Below are 20608 nucleotides of genomic sequence, written 5' to 3' on the forward strand. Positions count from 1 at the left end.
AATGGATGAAAGAGCAGGATGTGATGAGTAAGTTGCAGTATGGTTTTAGGGAAGGGCTGTGGACTCAGGAGTAATCTCTGAACTTGCTCATGCTGATTGGTAGATATACGCAGTGGACTCAGGAGTAATGTCTGAACTTGCTCATGCTGATTGGTAGACATACGCAGGTGAAGCAGTGTATCTTGTTTTTATGGCCCTCAGCTGTGCATTTCACAAAGTAAATCACAGCAAGTTATGGGAGCGTCTAACCTCGATGGGCATGGAGCCCCAAATTGTGGAATTGCTCTGGTATTTACAGTCGGGGATTAGCACATCCGGGAGATATGGGAGTCCTGGGGAATGCACAGAATTCTTTTAAAATAAAAGAGGCGTGAAACAGGGGTATGTTTTGGCCCCCACCTTGGTTTTTCTTATATACAAATGGCTTGCACAATTTTTGGGTGAAAAGTTGTAAAGATGTTCCTGAAATAAATGGTAAGAGTATCCCGACCCTGATATGCGCGGATGATGAGGTACTTATGGCCCATACTATGAGTGGTCTCTGCTAGGTGATTAAAGCATATGACAATTTTATGTCTGATTTAGATTTAGAGGTTAACAGCAGCAAGTCACACTTTATGGTCTGTGGCTAGCCACTGAGCAAAGGGGGTGCTTTGAAGATGAAAGATCAAATCATCAGCCGTTTGCAAGAGTTTCCATATCTAGGGATTACTTTGATGACAAAGAACTTGGAAGCCCTGCATCTTGAGGCGATGTGCATGATTAAATGCCGCTGTAGGAGCTACTTCTGAGTTTGCTGCAAGAGTAGGAAATAAGCCTATAAAGCCTCTGCTTGAGGTGTTGATGAAAATGCCTTCCGGTTTTTATGTATGGGGCATCACTCTAGGTCTATTCGGGTAGTTTGGCTCCCCAGATAGAGGAAAATCGCTTCTGCAGAAGGTTACTGGGCTTGGGACAAAATATTTCCGGATTTTGCCTTCATGAGTAATTGAATCTGGAGTGTGCGGAAGATGATATTAAGTTTGCGGCTCATCTGCAGTGGATTTCCATTCGGTCAAATGATTGTGCCTCCCTAAATAGGGAAATGCTGCGTGATTGTCTGGCATGTGATCGAGCTTTGAATATCCCTTGGCTGGCAAATATAAAGGAGACCACTTCATCCCTTGGCCACCCTGAAATGTTAAATGCCCCACACCGTTTAACACATATCGATAAAAGTTGGGTAAAGGAAAACTTTTTTAAAATGCTAGAAGCAAGAAGGGAAGCAGGGGAATTAAGGAAACCAATGGTGAGGGATTTCTCAATGCCAAAGTTGCAGGTGGGTCCAGAAATGTATCTTTTGACCGTACAAAATGTTTGGGAAAGGTCAGTTGTGGCCGCTTTCAATTAGTAGTAATTAGAAGTAATCTGTGCTTCCTGCTTGGCCAGTACGATTTGAAATCCATACAAATTTGTCTGTGTCTTTACAGTCTTTAATCCATTTTACCATGTTTTGTGATTTTCATGCACCTTTTATACAAAGATTTTTACTTCCCATATTGAAAAAAAAGGTTTTGTGCAGTATCGCCCAGCCTGCCTGTGGTTACGTATGGTCCCTGATGTGTTGGTGTGCGGCGGTGGGGCCTTTCTTAAAAGGGGCTATAAGTTGGCGGAATAGTGTAAAATATTTTACTTATTAAATATTTTTATATTTGAATTTTAACTGTAAATGAAATGGGAAGCTTTTGAGATTTTAAATATGTGAGTTTTTACTTTTTTGTTTGTTTGTATGTAAAGTGCTATGTATTTATGTGATTTATGGTTATTATTGTATACCCGAATAAAGAACTGATTGATTGATAGATGTTGCAGGTGTTTTATGCTTGCTTGTGATCCACCAATACTCAGAAGTGATGCTCCATCGTGCTTCAAGCCTGATGCAGGCTGTGTTGTTGGATAAAACGGGCAGGACAAGGACCTGGGTGGATGTTTTACTCTTTGAGTTTGATTTGGCGTTTGTGGAGGAGTGGACATTTGAACGGTCTCACCCCAACAATGAGAGGAGCTAATGCCAAAGACCTCCTGAAAGAATGGACAGGAGGAAAGAGCCAAGCCACTTCAGGTTCCTGCAGCATGGAGCACAAATCTGGGACAATAGAGAAACCCAATGGGATGAGATAGGGATCAAGGCCCGTATTTATACTTTTTGACGCGAAACTGCGCTAACGCAGTTTAGCGTCAAAAAGTTTAGCGCCGGCTAACGCCATTCTGAAGCGCCATGCGGGCGCCGTATTTATTGAATGGCGTTAGCCGGCGCTAGCAGACCGGCGCTGCCTGGTGTGCGTGGAAAAAACCCACGTACACCAGGCAGCGCCGGCGTTGGGGAAAATGGCGTTAGGGCGTCTTAAAAATGGTGCAAGTCAGGTTGACGCTAAAAAATCGCCTCCACCCGATTTGCGCCATTTTTAACGACGCCCAGACGCCATTTACATGACTCCTGTCTTAGTAAAGACAGGAGTCATGCCCCCTTGCCCAATGGCCATGCCCAGGGGACTTATGTCCCCTGGGCATGGTCATTGGGCATTGAGGCATGTAGGGGGGCACAAATCAGGCCCCCCTATGCCAAAAAAAAATATAAACAAAATAAATAATTATACTTACCTGAACTTACCTGAATGTCCCTGGGATGGGTCCCTCCATCCTTGGGTGTCCTCCTGGGGTGGGCAAGGGTGGCAGGGGGGGTCCCTGGGGGCATGGGAGGGCAGCTGTGGGCTCATTTTGAGCCCACAGGTCCCTTAACGCCTGCCCTGACCCAGGCGTTAAAAAGAGGCGCAAATGCGGGGTTTTTTGCCCCGACTACTCCCGGGCGTGATTTTTGCCCGGGAGTATAAATACGACGCATTTGTGTCGCAGTCATTTTTTTGGACGGGAACGCCTACCTTGCATCTCATTAACGCAAGGAAGGCGTTCACGCAAAAAAACGACGCTCTTTCCTCATACTTTGGCGCTAGACGCGTCTAACGCCAAAGTATAAATATGGCGTTAGTTTTGCGCTGAATTTGCGTTGAAAAAAATGACGCTAATTCGGCGCAAACGGAGTATAAATATGCCCCCAAATGTGTTGCAATGCATCCTTCAGGCAGGACTGCCACCTCATACATGGGGGCATAGTTATGATCCCTGGTGCAAGCGTGCTACAACTTAAAATAGAGATTATGAAGCAGAGCAAGGCCGCTTTGGGTGGCCCTGAGTGGCTCTATAATTCTGGAATAAAGCCACATAGGCCAAGTTGCTACATTACGTTACTGTACGACGGGAAGGCATTCCATGGGCTTTGCGTGGGAGTTTCCATGAAACTGCCAGGTTTTTTGACGCATTCCCAGATTTACCAGAGCTGGTAAACCTGGAAATGCACCAAATAGATACGCCTTCTCAGGGGAGACTATCTGTGCATGGGAGATGTAACTAGGAGAAATACCTTTATTTGTCCTTGTTACTTCCTGTTTCTATGTGCACATTCTGCAGCACATATAGAAAGAGGAATATGCCTCAGGGGATTGTTTTTGTGCAGGAAGGTTCCCCTTCCTGCACAAGAACAATCCTGCATGCAATGCAGGCAGCCTCGCACCACAGTGCAAGAGCGCCCGCGCTGGCTCCTCGCAGCCCATTGTGCGGCAGCACAGGAGGAAATGGCAGAAATGCGCCATGTTGCAATAAATACGGCACATTCTTGCTCTTTCCCTGTAATGTGGCGCAGCAAGGTGACGTGCTGCGCCGCGTTGAGTTACAAACTCGTAAATAGGCCCCTTGGTGTAAAGTGAATTGACATGACGGGAAATGGACAAGGCTCCTTTTTTGGTTGGGATTCCCAGATCAAACCCTATGTTTTGGCCACCATCTAGGAGAAGATGGTGCTGAGTGAAGGCTTCGTCTTTCGTCTTGGAAAAGGCCAAGTTGGACTTCAGTTTCCTGTGTGGGAGTCCAGAAGCCCTTTGGCGCCATATGTATGTAGCGCCTCGAAGGACCCGCTTCAGAAGCTCTGGCTGGTCAGGGCACCATTGACAGAAATGACAACGCAAGATAAAAGCACGTACAGAAGAAGAATCTTAAAAGAAAGCTCACTTCAAGGGTCATCCTTCCAACGTATCAAGAAGGGGCTCTAACTTAGATGATGAACCGCGGGATGAGTCTTCCAATGAGACACAACTTAACAAAAAGACATTGAACTAATATGAGGCGTTATCAAAAATGGACCAAAGAATCTGTGTCGAGACCTGGCTGAGGACAGGTGGCTTGGGACATGAACCTCTGCTCACACTGTGGCTTCCTTCAGCCTAGGAACAAATCTGTATTTTAATAAATAGGAAGAGGCATATATTATTGGCTGTCTCTTTATTATACACACTCCACATCAGAGTAACAAGTAACATCACAATGACACATTACTGCAACCACTGGTATATCCTCTCTTGTTACAAAGACAGAAGAGACCGAAGAAAATGAACAGATATGAGGGTCGTTGTGGAGATCAGCCAATCAGGGACGAGCCAGCGACTGGCGGAAAGCATCATCCTTGGAGGCGAAGAGACATGTCTGGTGGCCCTTCACTCTGGAAAGAAAAGGACAGAGTTAACAAAAGACCACGAGTGGCAGGATGAGAATTTATGAGCAAACATTGAGTCATGTACTTGAATCCCAGAGCATCTCACCCAGGTGTGTCCCAAGGTGTATTCCAAACTAGCACCTTCCCATGGGTTTCATTGTCTTTAGGAAGTGTTGATGCCACTGTGTACAGATAAGGCAATACCCGTTTGATGGCAACACAGGAGGTTCACATTCCATGCATCTGTCTAGGTCTTGCATGACCTGCCTGTCCCAGTTTTTACTGGTCTGAGAGAATTGTCCTGTGGACCAGAGTGTGTTTCCTCATTGAAAGTGATCACTGGATGAGGGTTTGCTTTACATGGACTGGGTTGGGGACATCTCTGGAAGCACTTCCTCCAGCAAGTGGTTCTTCATGTGAAATGGACTGAGGTCTGAGTGTGCTCTGCTCCCATATTGTTCTTATAAAAGGCTCTCATCTGACAGAGATGCTGAGGATACTGTTGGTGGGATGCTGACGTCAGTAGGTTTCCTAAGCTCACCTGCCTCTTCCTTGTTGTGTAGATCCTGCCCTGTGTGGGGCACAGCTGGTCAGTGTCCAAGGGATGCACACTTAGGGAACAGAGAGTCACTGTATGGACTCAGGATGGAGGCAGCTGTCCCACACTAATCCTGTCCATGCTGTCACCTTGGCTCACAGAGACATGCAGAGAAGTGGCTGTGTCTAGAAAAGGGCGAGCGTTGTAGCAAGGAGAGTTGGGTACCCTTGGCATGACAGAAATAACTGTGTGAGAACAGGATGTTCTGGCCAAGGGCCCTGGTTTAAGCAACACAAATACAATCCTTCCCAGTAAGGCAGTGCTTCATTTGAGCCAGTGGGTACCGGTGCTCGGCACAGCACTTATTTTTCAACACCAGCACTGTTTGTCTAGTTTAGAGCAGAGCACAACAACCGTTGTTTATTAATTCAATATATACTAACACTTGGCACCAAAGCCATTCTCATAGCTCTGTGGCCTGGAATAGTGTGACCTGTCACAGCTGAAGGAATGTGATGGTCAGTGGTTCTGTTGTCACCGTAGTCAGAAGCACTGACAGCAGCGATGGGTGGTGAGGAGGGTCCTGGCACCAGTGCAGTGAGGAAACAAACAGCAGCTGTGGTGGGGAGAAGTTACCCCCTGCCCCTCTTGGCCAACGCGTGACTGCCCCTGATGCCCTAGTAATGCCTTTGCCCCTGGTTTGGATGTCTGGGCCAGGTGGCGGTGTGCAGAACTGTGCACGACTCGAGAGTTCAAGACCAATGTCAGAAGGTTTTATTCCCACTATCCGCTCTAAATAAACACAAACCCTCTCACAGGTCAGGGCTCAAAAAACCATCAGTCTCTTCCTACGCAGCCTTGAGTCAAGGATTCTGCTACAGCTATGATTCGACAAATACTGGCCCAAATGATGTCCTACGCTAAATACCCAGAGAAAAGGTAAGGCAAGAATGCTGGTGTGAGGGGAACACCCTGGCCCTCAGCCGGCGATACCTGTACTGAGTGTTAAACTCATTGAGTGATAACGCCTCTCCCAGAGGATGAGACTGCACCACCAACCACATACCACACACCAGTCGTGGTAGCAGCAGCCACACTGTGGAGCACACCCTAGCGCCAATGGCAGGAGGAGTCTGCCACAGAGCGTGGACATGAGCACCTGCATGGACATCCAGCAGGGTCTAGAGGGGGCATTGTAGGGGCCTCTGACCACTGACTGAGCTTATCATATCCCACCAAAGAGATGAGAGATCAACCATGCAGGGCGCATTTACTGCTGCTTGCACCCAAGGCCGCATGACCTCCTCCATGGACTCCCTCATCACCACCCTCCCCATAGTCCTTCTCTCACACCTACTCCATTTGTTTTATAGTGCTAAGTATACCGGTGTAGGGCATCAGAGCACTTTACAACATACACACATTATACAGAAAGAAAGAATAATAAGTACACAAAATGTTACATGACACACAGAGGATTTCAAGGGTTAAGAATTACATGACAACAATGCTGGCAGGCAGTTCAGTTTAAGGGTACTTTGGGGGATATATATAGTGCTCTAGCACCACCTTGTGCCACATTAACATCATTATTTTTTCTGTTAATGTGGCCCAACAAGGCCGAAATCCCTGCGCCGTATTTTCAGGGTGGGGAAATGCATGCATTGCGCCACTTTATAACCCTTTGCGCTACATTATGCCTGCCCCAGCCATAAAGTATGCAAAGGGGGCATTCCCCCGTTAGGGGAGCCGGAAAAATAGCTTAAGGAAATCTTGCGCCATTTTTTACTGCACTATTAACGCCTGCTCAGAGCAGGCGTTATAAGGGGCTTCCATTCTTCAGAGTGGGCCCCCATGTGCTCTGCAGGAGGAGGGCTAACATTTTGGCGCTGCTCCTCGACAGTACATCAATAGAGTCATGAGAAATGACACTATCGCCCCTTACCCTGCGCCATGGTGCGCTGTATTTCAAATACAGCGCACACATGGTGGCGGTAGCGGGTGCTAAGGGGCGCAGGGAAAGCGCTGCTGCACTCGGTGCAGCCCACTTTCCATGAATCTGCCCCTTAGCCTGGAGAAGCACAAAGTCAGGATTTAAAATGTGACACTGGTTGGCGAAGGTTGTACTAATCCACTGTGCTTTATGAAGAGAGCACAGTTCTGTGACCTGGATGGTACATGCTCTTCGCAGCAGGCACATTAACCCTCTCTGCTACATTATGATAAGTCAAAACTGCACTCGACAAAACACGCTGATTCTCCAGCAGGTACATTAATCACCAGAGGTATCTTGACATATTTTATTGTAGTCTGGAAATTGCTGGATACACAAAGAGCTCTACAGCACATTTATTTGAAACCATAAAATATTTCAAAACACAGCGCCCCGCGACGCTCGGGATTTCATGCGCCTGGCTGATTCAGCTGAGCAGAGGGTAAGTGGAAAGGCCCTGACACAGGACCCACGCTTCAGTGAGTTTGCTAGATCGGTGGCTGGTGGTCACGTGGCTCTCTTGAATGCCACATCCTTGCTCTGAAAGTGGAAAAAGTGTTTTATCTCTCCGGCCACAAATAGCGCCACCAGCCACCAGTAAAGGTTGTGTGCACATCCTACACCCATGACCCCGCAGCAACCTCTGGCACAAACTGCCCTGGATTCATCCTCATACTCCTCACCAATGTAGGCCTCCTTTGGAAAGAAGCCTTTGTTAATAGAGGCGGCGCCTTGAACCTTCTTCACTGGGCTCGGGTGGGTCAATGCTCATCATTTGGAAGGGAATGAGATACACTCAGTCAGTGTCGATGACTTGAGGTGGGTGGGCACTGGGGGTGTAGTTTAAATGTTCCATGACTGTTGGTATTATAAGAGTAACATCGGAAATTATAAATACCTTTTGTGTTTTGTTACACTCACAAATACACATTTGTATTTGAACTCCTGTGTAATTTCGGATCCTGGTTGGTTATATATTTATAATTTTTACTGTGCATGTTTCTATCTTTATTACGTAGATAAATATTTTATTAATTTTATTTAAAAAAGAATAGATTATAATTATTTTTGGGGATAACATATGTCAAAATACGTGTGGTTGTTACATTTATCACAATTACCATCTGCTCTGGTAAGAGGAGTTTTTGGGCGGTAAGACCTCACGAGGACTTGCTTCTATGCCACTCATTAGTCAAGTTTACAGTTCTTCTGCATGTGAATGTACCACCCGCTAATACCTCCCGGGTACCACCTGTGATCTCTGCATGCTAACATCTGCACACAGAGAAACTCATATTCAGAGAACATATAATAATGCTTAACTAATGTTCCTTTAACTTTCCTCGACTGAGTGTCGGTGCCCTTGTGGCGCAAAGGGCCCCAAGGGGCCTTATCAGACCTGGTGAACCTCAGCATCGGGTTAAGCCGCTCCTGAAGGTACCCGCAGAGCTTGTAGCAGATGGTGATGCGGAGAGTACATGAGCTGGAAAGCTGTGTGAGGCTTTCCATCCAACCTTAGTGTTCCCAAAGGGAAAAGGGGCCTCATTTATAATCCATCAGGGTGATGGAGCACACTACCTCTGCCATCCCAACCTTACTCCATCTGCCAAATCTAGAGATGCCTACCCGCAGTGATCTCTGTACCTTGAGAGGAACCACCATCATGGAGATTCCATTCAAGGTACAAAACCACCGGGGGATGGCTGATGTCCAACAAGCCTAATTATTTTGTTTTTGAGGAACAGATTCTCAAACTAGAAGTTTGCGTTTGGAAAAAAAAACGAATGACCCCCACACATCACCATTGTGTCATTTTCTGTCCCCTACTGCCAGGCTTTTCCTGATGGTGATGGACAAAAAAAACATCACACCATCTGCTTTGAGTAGAACGTGTGGTCTGATGGCTTTTCTTCTGATGTCCCCTACTATATTGGAGTTGGCTGTCCATCCATGGAGCCTCTGAGGCTCAACAACAGAATGCTTATGGTCCACTGTCTCTAACAGAGATGAGGTGAGCAAGGGCTTTGAGGACAGGGTCGTCCGTCATCTTTGTGATGAAGTGTCCTGTCTGCCAAACTCTAAATCAGTCTCAACGTGTCTTAACCCAGCCCCTTGTGAAGCTCACAGATCTCATGTGACAGAGCGAGGTGGATGGTCTGAGATTGGGTTCACAGGTGGAGCACATTTTATATTCCTGCTAGGGAACAAGGACAGCAAATATTACCTCTGACCACTATTTATCTAGACTTTTTGGTACGTTTTCACTGAAGCACTGAAGAGTTTCCTGTGATTTCACCATGTCACATTCTTCCATGTTAGTGCAAAATTAAACTCTCAAAGCAGCAGCAAAATTCAGAGTAGGACACTCACCACCAACAGAAAGACTTGAGGGGAGGGATCCTATCCTGGGCCAACCTCTACACTTGATGACATTCTTCTGTTCTATTATTGTCCAGTTTTGAATATTGATCAACACTCACCTTCACATCATTGGCATGATGTCCCGCCACAAGATGTTGGCCTGCACGTCTGACCCTTGGGACATGGGATGTCTTCCGAACACAGCATTGCACATACACCTTGATTAAAACAAGAAAGAAGCAAGATGAGAAATTTAAAAACTGGGGGCAAGAATACCAGAACTGTTGTGACAGGGTGGTAATCAGGTTCTATGTGCACTAGTGGTTATAACAACTAATGTGCAATATACAAAATGATTGCAATCACAAAAGATAGTGGAAGGAACTCTGGAGACGGTGCTCCCAAAGCAAAGGTATATGCTCTGCATAGCATTCAGTTTCAACTTTTGAGCTTGTATCTGTCCTTACAGAAGGGGACTGCGAGTCTGTCCAAACATCTAGGCCCATTTCCCTGTAACCACAATGAAGTCTCATAGCTCCTCATCAGGAGGTGGCAATTGTCACCTAAGTGAGAAGGATGTGCCCTGGCACAGGACCCCTGGATGGACACCTGGCTTCCATGCTCAAACTGTCCTTCACCTATGAGGCCCATTGGGGCTGGAATAAGCCCATGGTTGCCTGTATTGTCGTAGACCCTGCAGTCACTCAGGATAGACCTCTCTTCCATTGCAATGGGCCCAAGGAGCACCAACAAATGGAAAGACACTGACTATATAAAACATTCAAATAGAACAATACCCAAAGAAATCTAAGAATGTGTGGGCCCTTTCATAGAGCAATCCTTGCTGTGGAGGAACTCTGTGCTCTTCAATGGAAGGGGGGTAACATGGCAGCAAGTAAGACGCAGAAAAGAAGGGTCTCATCCTTTGAATCAACTTGGGGTACCCAATGAAATCATGCTTTTACAGGTTGAGGGGTTCCTTAAAGATGGTCTTCAGGATCTTCTGAAATGGGTCTGTTTAGGGACGAGTTTGATATATGTATTTATTTTATTTACACTGTGGGCTTCGCAGTACATAGTGAATTCTCTCTACACACCCAACCGCAAATGTAGAGACCATGCAGGAAAGAGATGCTAGGACAGAGGGCTGATCCTACCTACCAAATAGAGGGGTCTTCAGCTCCCTCCCCTCTAACCCCCCCGAAGCACTCGAAGATTGGTATTTGTTTAAGGCCTGGATGCAGGGTGTTCTTTAGGGCCTATGGCACCAAACCAGTGAGACCCTTCCAGCATGTTAAAGAACATGAAGAGCCTGGGACTCGGTGCTCTAAGCAATCAGAGTGGGCAGCAGATCCTACTTTGTATCCTGAAGCTATATAGGTTCCTTGTTATCTGTGTATTTGTAAAGATCTAATTCCCCTGAAAATGTTCTCCTCCCTCTTGATGTAGGTTCATACAACAGGCTGCATGCAGTATGAACATTTTGAAGGCAGAGAACTGATGTTGGCCAAACCTTCTAATAATGCGTTAGGAGGCTGGCCTGGCTTGTAGTGGGTGTTTCTAGAAGCTTAGGCTGATAGAAGGTAGCTATGGCAAAGCAGCATAGGCTGAACTAGGAGACATGCAAAGCTCCTACTATACCACTGGTGTCATATGCACAATATCATAAGAAAACACAATACACAGATATACTAAAAATAAAGGTACTTTATTTTTTATGACAATATGCCAAAAGTATCTCAGTGAGTATCCTCAGTAAGAAGATAAGTTATATACATAAGTTATATGTACACAAACAAAAATTAGGTAAGTAATAGCAACAAAAGTAATGCAAATAGTGTAGAATCACAATAGGTTGCAATAGGAACACATAGGTATATGGGCAACACAAACCATATACTCCAAAAGTGGTATGCGAACCACGAATGGACCCCAAACCAATGTGAGCTTGTAGAGGGTCGCTGGGACTGTAAGAAAACAGTGAGGGTTAAAAAAATAGCCCACCCCAAGACCCTGAAAAGTAGGAGTAAAGTACACCTACTACCCCCAGAGAGCACAGTAGTCGTGATAGAGGGATTCTGCAGGAAGAACAAACACCAGCAATGCAATGACAACGGATTTCCGGACCTGAGTACCTGTAAGACAAGGGGACCAAGTCCAATAGTCGCAACAGTGTCGAGAGGGGGCAGGAACCCAGGAGATGCCAGCTGAAGGTCCAAGGAAGCTGCCACTGGTTGGAATAAGCTTGGAGTTCTGCAAGAAAGAAGAGGAAAAGGGACTTCTCCTTTGGAAGACGGATGTCCCACGTCACGATGAAGCTTGCAGAGGTGTTCCCATGCAGAAAGACCGCAAACAAGCCTTGCTAGCTGCAAGGGTTGCGGTAGAGGTTTTTGGGTGCTTCTTTGGCCCAGCAGGGACCAGGATGTCGCCACATGGAGGAGGAGACAGAGGGGGCGCTCAGCAACTTAGAGAGCCCTCACAGAAGCAGGCAGCACCCGCAGAAGTACCCCAACAGGCACTTAGAAGAAAAGTGAACCAGAGTCCACGTGAAGTCACAAAAGGGAGTCCCACGACGCCAGAGGAAAACTCAGAAGGTTGTGCACTGCAGGATGGAGTGCCGGGGACCCAGGCTTGGCTGTGCACAAAGGAAATCCTGGAAGAGTGCACAGGAGCCGGAGCAGCTGCAAATCACGCGGTACATAGCTTTGCAGTCTAGCGTGGGGAGGCTAGGACTTACCCCCACCAAACTGGGACAGAAGAGTCACTGGACTGTGGGAGTCACTTGGACAGAGTGAGAGGGGACCCAGAAACCAGTGTTGCAGTCTTTTCGTGCCTGCGTTAGCAGGGGGAAGATTCCGTCGACCCACGGGGGATTTCTTCGGAGCTTCTGGTGCAGGGTGAAGGCAGGCTACCGCCAGAGCATGCACCACCAGGAAACAGTCGAGAAAGCCGTCAGGATTAGGCGCTACAATGTTGCTGGTAGTCGTCTTGCTACTTTGTTACGGTTTTGCAGGCGTCCTGAAGCAGTCAGCGGTCGATCCTTGCTAGAAGGTGAAGAGGGAGATGCAGAGGAACTCTGGTGAGCCCTTGCATTCATTATCTGAAGAATTCCCCAAAGCAGAGACCCTAAAAAGCCAGAAAAGGACGTTTGGCTACCAGGTTAGGAGGTAAGAGCCTATCAGAAGGAGCCTCTGACGTCACCTGCTGGCACTGGCCACTCAGAGCAGTCCAGTGTGTCCCCAACACCTCTGTTTCCAAGATGGCAGAGGTCTGGGACACACTGGAGGAGCTCTGGGTACCTCCCCTGGGAGGTACTGGTCAGGGGAGTGGTCACTCCCCTTTCCTTTGTCCAGTTTCGCGCCAGAGCAGGGCTGGGGGATCCCTGAACGGGTGTAGACTGGCTTATGCAGAGATGGGCACCATTTGTGCCCATCAAAGCATTTCCAGAGGCTGGGGGAGGCTACTCCTCCCCTGCCCTTCACACCTATTTCCAAAGGGAGAGGGTGTAACACCCTCTCTCAGAGGAAATCCTTTGTTCTGCCTTTCTGGTCCAGGGCTGCCTGGACCCCAGGAGGGCAGAAACCTGTCTGAGGGGTTGGCAGCAGCAGCTGCAGTGGAAATCCCGGAAAGGCAGTTTGGCAGTACCGGGGTTCTGTGCTAGAGACACGGGGGATCATGGAATTGTCCCCCCAATACCAGAATGGTATTGGGGTGACAATTCCATGATCTTAGACATGTTACATGGCCATGTTCGGAGTTACCATTGTGACGCTATTCATAGGTAGTGACCTATGTATAGTGCACGCGTGTAATGGTGTCCCCACACTCACAAAGTCCCCGGAATTTGCCCTGAACGATGTGGGGGCACCTTGGCTAGTGCCAGGGTGCCCACACACTAAGTAACTTTGCACCCAACCTTCACCAGGTGAAGTTTAGACATATAGGTGACTTATAAGTTACTTATGTGCAGTGGTAAATGGCTGTGAAATAACGTGGACGTTATTTCACTCAGGCTGCTGTGGCAGGCCTGTGTAAGAATTGTCAGAGCTCCCTATGGGTGGCAAAAGAAATGCTGCAGCCCATAGGGATCTCCTGGAACCCCAATACCCTGGGTACCTCATTACCATATACAGGGGAATTATATGGGTGTACCAGTATGCCAATGTGAATTGGTGAATTGGTAAATTTAGTCACTAGCCTGTTACTGACAATTTTGGAAAGCAGAGAGAGCATAATCGCTGAGGTTCTGGTTAGCAGAGCCTCAGTGAGACAGTTAGGCATCACACAGGGAACACATACAGGTCACATACTTATGAGCACTGGGGCCCTGCCTGGCAGGGTCCCAGTGACACATAGACTAAAACAACATATATACAGTGAATTATGGGGGTAGCATGCCAGGCAAGATTGTACTTTCCTACAAATGCCTTTTCACTTAGTTTATAAATTCCCCAACAATTGTTTTACCAATGTAAGGAGAAGATTGAGCTACCTAAGGCAAAAACGTCTTGATGTAACCATGCAGTGTAATAATGGGGAATGCCTGTATTGGGGCCCCTTGCTCAATCAACTTTGAATGTATTACTCATTTCTTGCTAATTCAAGCCTGCATGATGCCAAGTAATAGCAAAATGTATGTGAAACACCAAAAATGAGGGCACACAAAACCAGCCAATATCTTCAACCAAAAAGTAAGAGCAGTAATTCAACCAGAGTGTTCCTCTCACTGTTGACTTGGTGGATACTTAGTGGGATAGTGCATCATACCAAAGTATGAGATATGCACATTGTGCTTGAAATTGTTGCTTTAATTGACATCTGGAATGACAAATAAATCCCTTTTCACATCTGGCATATTTGCTTCATCACTGGAAGTCAAAGCTCCGCTCTGAGAATTTCAACAGTCATTGGGTTTAATCTGATATTGTTCCCCAGTTCTCCCCCCTTGTCTTGCCCTCCCTTCTTCATCTCTGTGTAAACTCTTCATGCTAGACAATGATTTCCAGCAGGAAGAAGAAGAGGTATGCAGGGAACGAGAGGTAGAGAGAGCAAGAGATAAGAAGCAGACAATTTAGAAGGAGGTGAGGGCAGAATGAGAGGTGACTTAGAGAAAGAGGAGGTTTAGAGGTAAGATATTAAGAGAGCTAATGGTAAATTCAAGGCAGAGAATGAGGGATGAGGTAGGCAGAGTGCCAAAATGACGTGAGTGATAAAGAACAACAGGTCAGGTATTGAGAGTGGTGACGCAGAGACAAAATGTGGGCTGAGAGATGAAGAATAGAAAAGAAATGTGTTGTAGAAAGAAAGAGAAAATATCACAAGGCAGAGGTGAGGTTGGTAGAAAGAGAGGTGATTTGGAGACGTAAAGTCGTGAATGAATGGGGAGGTACTTTGAGAGGTTAGGTAGGCCGAGGTAGCGAGTGAGAGAGAAATGGGGTTGACATAGATGATGGAGACATGAGATGGAAACATAAGGGAAGTGTTGGGGAAGATTGGTGAGGGTGGGAAAGGCGTGATTGACACAGAGAGAGATAGGTGAGGTAAGGAAGAGGAGGGAGAGGTGAAGTAGATGGAAAAGACATAAAGGGAGTTGAGATGGAAACAGAGTTGTGAAGTGCAGAGAAAGAGGCATTGTAGGGAGTTAGTTGAGGGTGCGCGAGGGCTAAAGGGTGGGAATGTAGTCTTAAGCATTGAGGGGCTGATTCACAAAGCAGACCTGAAGTCTAAGTTTAGACCTGAAGTCTAAGGGCCCAATTCACAAAGTTAAACTTAGATTGGAAGCCTCTCTTCTCATCAAAACCAATCAATACAAAATAAGTAATCACTCAATCTCTCATCACCTATCTCCTTCTACCTAATTCTATGAACACTCACCTACTTCGAGGTCACAGTACGTCCCACCACAAGGTGTTTTTACGCAGGTCTTACCACTGGGACATGGTTTATCAGGCGCACATAGTATTGCGCAGTGACCGACATCTAACAGAAAAACATGAAAAATATTGAAAAGTAAGAATTTAAAACATGTTTGTAATGCTTGTGTTATGCAATGTTCTCGAGTGTGAGCATCAGTCTTCAACACCCTCAGTTCAATACCACCAACCCACAGTTCAGTAGGAGCGCAATGCACTGCAATAGAAATGCAACTCACGTTAGATTTATCAAGCCAGGCAAGGCCACCTTGCATGCCTTGTCTGGCTTGATAAATATAGTAACACAACACAGTGCATATCATTGTATTGCGTACTCTGCCCTTGGAAGGCATTCCATAGGTGGAAAGTGGGTGTTCCCATGGACCCACCCAAGGATTTTGGTGCATTCCCAGATTTACCATTACTGGTAGACCTAGAAACTCCTAAGTCTCCCCAGGTGCAGTGTAACAAAGAGAAACATCTTTATGCCCCTCAGGATTGTTTTTGTGCAGGAAGGTATGCCTTCCTGTACAAAAACAATGCTGCTACAGCGCAGGCACCCTTGCATCATGGTGCAAGGCAATCTGTGTTGGCGCTAGGCAGCACCTTGTGTGCCAGTGCTGGGAAAAGCCAGGAATGTACAGTACAGTGTTAAGTATGGCACATTCCTGCCCTTTCCATATCACGCAGCGCCGGAAGGTGACATACTGCGCAGCGTGATTTCATGATAAGTATGTCCTTCAGCTTCCAATAGCCCCAGTCCTGCAGGACTTCTGGCTTCAACACCCTCAGCCCAGCACGGTCTTAGTGTTCATCAATGTCACTGGCTCTTCTTTACAAAAACACAGATGGTTGTTCATCCTGGACAATGGCGGCCCAGCGCTTAGAGAAGGTCTCCAAACAATCACTAGAGACCCAACCAGCTCATTGTTTCAAACAGCACTCTCAGGCAGGAAGCATCAAAGCTGGCCCTCTTAACTCACAACAAACACATACAATACCCCAAACTACAAAATGCTTCAGAGATGCCATCTTCAGTTTTCATAAGAGTCGTGTAAGTCATCACAGAAAAGTTCACAAGGGATCCACACAAGAGCAACTTTAAAGTAATTCCACTTATGTACTGATGCAGGAGGACAATTTCATCACCATTGAAACAAAACTTCCAACTTGGTATTGAAATTAATGTCAATGTTTTCTTCTTATGCTGGGCATTACCAAAGGCACCCTTGTTCACCAGATGTTTTACGTTCCAGAGTAACATAAATTTCGAGTTGATGTTAAGATCACCTGCTTTGGACCTTCTGACACTATCAGCTCACTGAGCCTTGGATTCCCCCGACCTCATCTTCTTGGTGTGTTACTTAAGTATTAATCCCTTTGGTGCATGACACCTCCTGAGTAATTTGTCTATGGTCAGTTTCTCACACTGTTTCTGGTTCCCTCCTGGGCTGAACAGAGGTGAAGAGCTGCACACACACCTCCCGATGCTTCAGAGTGACGAACATTCATATCGCTGACAATTTCACTCAGGTCACTTGCAACACCTTTGGCTTCTTTTTCCCTATTTTTTTTATTTGTGTATAGTTCACAGTGTAATGTCAATAGAAGTATCAGAGATGTGTCTGTGATGTCATCAATATAAAACTAGCAGACCTGCCAATTTCACCAAAAACCTCACAGTGTGAGGAGGGGGCGTGGTGTTAGAGGGGGTGTGGCCGCGTGCTGAGAAGCACCTAAAAGGCAATTTTGCCCCCACCCTGGCCCCAAACCCCCTCCTCTAAAAAAATTAAGAACTTTTGCTGAGGCTGCTGCCTATGTCCTGGGGTGGTTTCCAACCCATCAATGGACATCTGCAATAGAAAGACTCCTAAAACGAGCTGAAAACCTCTGTTTTCCCTGCCACCGTGTGATATTGGCTCCTCATCAGGTGACTGTGTGAGGGGAGCCAATTTCGTGTCACCCGTGGCACTGTGTATGTTGGCAGGTCTGAACTAGGGTATAAGTGGTGTAGTGCATCAGGTCATGATAACTGTTGAATTTCAGTTTGTAGGCTTTTATAACCATTACTGCATTTTATCTGTGTTTTCTCAATTACATTTGGAAATTTCTAATGGCATGTGAAGGAATTATACGCAAATGTAACAATAAAATCACTTTAATCTTCATTTTTGTGACTTGAAATAAAAGTTGGCATTTCCCATTCCAACTGCCTGGGGCATTTGTGCGTCTGATCTGAATTACACCAACCTTGGCACAGGAATAAAACTTAACCCAAGAAAGTACCTTTGCCTGGTTTAATGACATTCTGATTAGTAGTCGTGGAGAGATTTACATAAGAAAAATGTTAAGTGGTGGGCATGAAAGCGCCAAACAGTTAGTACAACTTCATATACTTACAAGTGCAATGGGGAAGATTCACAGTCATTAAGCTATGAGCAGGTGTAGTACTCCTGATTTACCTCTTAATGTTAAAAGTAATCAATGTTTACTCCTGGCTTCTGGGACCCAATTCAAAGAAGTAAATCGATATGCAGAGATTTCCATCCAGATACATTAATGCTTATGCCTAGGTGTAACTCTCCCACCAGATGTAACGCAAAAACTCCAGATAAAAAGCTATGCACAGTGGTAAGTATATGTTTCATCATCCCCTCTCTTGAGAGGGTGGGACACACAGCTCGAAATATAATTGCTAAGTTACTATTAGTAACTACTAGACTATGAACTTTATAGGCAGAGTTTAGGAAATGTCCACCTGGAACTGATAATTGAAAACTATTATGATGGAGAACTAGTGATTCTGGGAGTCAAGGACCCATGCAGGGCCTGTCCCAATGCCAAGGACAGTTAATAGGGCAGCAAGAGTTAATGTAAAGTCGACGTAAAGCATATATCATCCAGTAACACAGAATTATGCATCAGTTGGTCAGTCCAGTTAATGTAAAAAGTGATATCAAACATATCAGACCTCATTTGGGGGAAAGAATACAGAGTAGAAGGGCCTCTTGGACTTCACCTCTGCTGGTTGAGGTCATTTGTCACTAGTGTCCATTCTTCTATAACTGTGCAAACTGGGCCAAGTGCAGCCCTTTCTTGTAATGTCTCGTGTACTGTCCCCTGCTGCTTCCATTCTTCAACTCCTTCCACCTCGCCATCGTCCTTTGCTCAGTAGTGCTTCACCAACCATCCGTGCCCACTCTCTGTTTTCCTAATAGATTTATTTCAGTATTTGTGCCAGAGGGCCCAGCAGCTTCAGAGTGCTTTGGGGAGCCTGATACTTTTTGGTGCTCCTGCATCCTTTCCTCTTTATCTTTCATTTTATGTCATAACATTTTAGCATTTTCAATTCACTATTCTATTAAGGTTAGTTAAACAAATGTAAACCCTGTACCAGAGCACCAACCTACCTGGGAATCTGCCAACTGCTCTGCTTGTTGTGGGACAGACCCAGAGCAAGAGTAGCCGCATCCCCCGGATTCATCACCTGAACAGCCCCTTGACTAGCCCCATCAATAACATCTTTTGTCCATGCTGCTTGTAGGGGGCTGGCCTACTTTGTGGTGGGTACCAAAGGTACTTACACCTTGCACCAGGTCAAGTTATCCCATATTAATGTATGTAGTCAGTGTCTAGAAGCCGGGCTCTCTAGTGGTAGTGTGGATGAGCAGCCAAGGCTTAACTAGGAGACATGTAAAGCTCATGCAATATCACTGTAGTGACACAGTACTCACACACAAGAAAATACTCAGTGTTACTAAAATAAAGGTACTTTATTTAGGTGACACAAATACCAAAAATACCATAGAGACTATACCCATTCAGGAGGTAAGTAATATACACAATATATACACTAGTATCCAAAAACAGGCAAGTAAACAGTTAGAAAACAGTGCAAATAGTGAAAATCGCAATAGTTAGAAATGGGCCTAGGGGGAACACAAACCATATACTAAAAAAATGGAATGCGAATGTCGGTTTCCCACCTAGACAAGTGTAGTGTGTAGAAGGACGCTGGGAGTATTAGAACACACCTAAGGTAAGTAATAGAACCCACCCCAGAGCCCAGGAAAGTAGGATTAAATCACAGGAACTTTCCTACTACACAGAAGAAAACAAAAAAGATATTGCAAGAACAGAAGAGACTGCAAGACACCAACAGTGGATTCCTGGACCTGAAGACCTGTGGAAGAAGGGGACCAAATTCAAGAAGTGCAGAAGTGTCCAGGAAGAACAGGAGCCCCTGCTAACCCGGATCAAGGTGCAAAAGTGGAAACACCAGTGAAGAACAACAGTCAGTACTGCACTCAAGAAGATGGATGCGGGTTCCTGGTTGGTGTAGATGATGTCCCACGCTGGATGGATTATTGCAGTCTGGCTTGCGTCACAGGATTCTGCCAGCAAGCCTTGGTAAACGCAAAGCTCGCAGTTAAAGGAAAATGGTGCTGCCCGGTAACAGGAAGGACCAGGTCGACTTTACCCAGGAGGGGTACTCAGAGGGGGCTCCCAGCAGTCCAGAGAGCCCACAGAAGACCATGCAGCATGACCAGAAGTCCCACAGGATGGGGACAAAAGGGGGCAAATGGGGCCCACACAGCACTATAACAAAGGGTCCCACCCCGGCGGAGGACCACAGAGGAAGCTGTGCGTCACAGGAGGAATTGCTGGGGGCCGGAGCTGTGTACAAGAACTTCTTGGAAGGTTGCACACAAGCCTTGGCAACTGCAAATCATGCAGTGCACGGGGGTATTGCCTTGCGTTGGGAGCCAAGCTCTTACCTCCACCAAGATTGGACAGCTGGACGTCAGGACCGTCAGGGCCACTTCAGTCCACCATCCGTGATGCTGGATCCAGACACTTCATCAGGAGAAGGGACCCAAGCCACCGGTCGTCGATGCAGAGGGTGCCTGCTGGAGCAGGGTAGCGATACCTTCACTCCAAGGGAGATCCCTTAACTCTTCTGGTGCAGGCTGAAGACTGGCTGTCCTCTGAGGATGCACGACCGGGAAACAGTTGCAGTTGCTGGCAGGAGCTGAAGATACAGTGTTGCAGAAGTCATCTTGGCTTCTTTGTTGCTGCAGTTTTGTAGAGTTCCTGGAGTTTCAGATGCAGTTTCTTCGGTGAGAAGGTGAAGTAAAGGATGCAGAGGATTCCTGCTGGAGTCTTGCAATCTGAATCTGAAGAACCACCCAAAGGAGAGACCCTAAATAGCCCTGAAAGGG

General features: G+C 46.4%; 1 long non-coding RNA gene across 1 annotated transcript in view; it reads right to left on the bottom strand.

Moving 5' to 3' along the window:
• Positions 1-4356: 4356 nt before the first annotated feature.
• The window catches only part of LOC138249669 (uncharacterized), a 30708-nt gene continuing 14456 nt past the window's right edge, over positions 4357-20608 (bottom strand). The window contains exons 2-4 of the long non-coding RNA XR_011194833.1: positions 15349-15453; positions 9594-9692; positions 4357-4588 (exon numbers count right to left, since the gene is read on the bottom strand). This is a non-coding gene — a long non-coding RNA (uncharacterized lncRNA). The remainder of the gene's footprint in view (positions 4589-9593; positions 9693-15348; positions 15454-20608) is intronic.

Source organism: Pleurodeles waltl, chromosome 8 (assembly GCF_031143425.1).
Source record: "Pleurodeles waltl isolate 20211129_DDA chromosome 8, aPleWal1.hap1.20221129, whole genome shotgun sequence".
Classification (NCBI taxonomy): Eukaryota; Metazoa; Chordata; class Amphibia; order Caudata; family Salamandridae; genus Pleurodeles; species Pleurodeles waltl.